The sequence below is a fragment of the Fundulus heteroclitus genome, unplaced genomic scaffold (genome assembly GCF_011125445.2).
Source record: "Fundulus heteroclitus isolate FHET01 unplaced genomic scaffold, MU-UCD_Fhet_4.1 scaffold_57, whole genome shotgun sequence".
Lineage (NCBI taxonomy): Eukaryota > Metazoa > Chordata > Actinopteri > Cyprinodontiformes > Fundulidae > Fundulus > Fundulus heteroclitus.
Window position 1 is genome coordinate 429,743 of NW_023397000.1, and position 1,603 is coordinate 431,345.

General features: G+C 34.8%; 1 long non-coding RNA gene across 1 annotated transcript; it reads right to left on the minus strand.

The window, feature by feature from the left end:
* Positions 1-954: 954 nt before the first annotated feature.
* Positions 955-1,317, minus strand: LOC118561150. The gene is made up of 3 exons (XR_004929803.1): positions 1,283-1,317; positions 1,168-1,194; positions 955-1,063 (listed from the first exon to the last, which is right to left on the minus strand). It is a non-coding gene; the product is annotated as an uncharacterized LOC118561150 (long non-coding RNA).
* Between the last annotated feature and the right edge of the window lie 286 nt (positions 1,318-1,603).

Below are 1,603 nucleotides of genomic sequence, written 5' to 3' on the forward strand. Positions count from 1 at the left end.
AACAAAGAAACAAAACGATACACAGATAGATTTAATTTACTAATAAATAAGATAGAATTCAAAACCTCTGGAAGTTTTTTACATTTTGTCATGTTACAACCACAACCTTTAATGCATTGTTTGACCCCAAACCCTGCTGCGGTGCTTGTTTCCAAAAGGCTAAAGCTTAGTCTCTTCTGACCGAAGCACACAGTTCCAGTCTAAGTCCCAGAACAGTTAGGTTTTCAGTTTGTGATGGTTGCACAGAGTAGGCTTTTTTTTTTTCCTACCCTGACTCCCAAGAAGCTGGTTGACGTGTTTTAGAATTTATCGACATATCGATAATAAGACCCATCTTCTGTTCAGCCAAGGTTAAACGTTTTACTCAAATGTCAGAAATGTAAAAATTCAGAAAGAAAGAATTCTGTTTAACAAGAAAACTGTGTTTTAGTATGTGAAGTGTTATATTAATCAACAGTGAGGTAAAATGAGAAGCCCCTGATATCTGCAGCAGATAACTAAGTTCAACTTCATGGAGGTTTAACATAATCAACATCTTGTATTATGTCTTTTAAATTGTGACATTTACAGCAGACCTTGTTAAAACATTTAGCTTTTTTATGATGATAGCTTGTGTTAAGTTTTCATATTTAATGCAGTTTCTTCATTAAACTCCACAACCGTTTTTCAGCCATTCCTCATAAATTACTTTAATGCATCTATATAACCTTTTTCTATCAGTTTAGTTATTTTTTTAACCTATGTGAGGAAGAACTGAAAAGTGCTTTACAAATAAAGTTTATTTGGTTGATACTGCAGGCCAGAGACTAACTTGTAATAACAGAAATCCACTTCCAAAAGAGCCACCCTTTTAATGTATAGTTTATTGAGAAATAGAATATTTGTGCAAATTTGAATGAAGAACAAGAAACAGCAGTAAACACCATAAAGTTAGCTACAATAATTTTTCATTTTTACAATGCTTAATTTTATATGGATTGTGAGCCTTGAAATTATCTATAACTTTTCCCCGACTGAGGGAGGTCTGCTTCACTTCAAGTTCTTCTGAGGACTCCTTCGTTATCTAAGGAACCAAACAAGGAACCCCACAGAAAGAACACACAAACCACTTATTTTTCATAAGCTATCCATTACAAGGAATATATTGCTAGCTCAGTGTTTCCTCACCTTATAGAACGTTCCCATCTAAAAAACCTAAAATAATAAAAATAAAATGGTTAAAACAACGTATTAGTATCTTTAAATACTTTAGATACTTTATCTTTATGAAAGTAAATCCTACCGTAGTTCAACAGTGTTAAAAGTACATTTTCTTGCTCCACACCTGTGAGGTCTGAAAAATAATTAAACATATATTGTTACACAACCGGAAAGCGTAAGGGGGGATTCCCCAAGTGACATTACTACGGTATCACATGATCAGTAGCGTGATAGGGGGATTCCCCCACCGTATATTCAACATATAACTTGAAAATCGTTAGAATATATTCATTAGAACTTACCAAAGTAGCGTATGCCATGTTGTGGGTTGGAGCTTGCGTTCTGACCCTCGGGATGGATCTGAGCGTTAGTGAGGACCGAAGCTGAAGAGGTTTCTGGCATG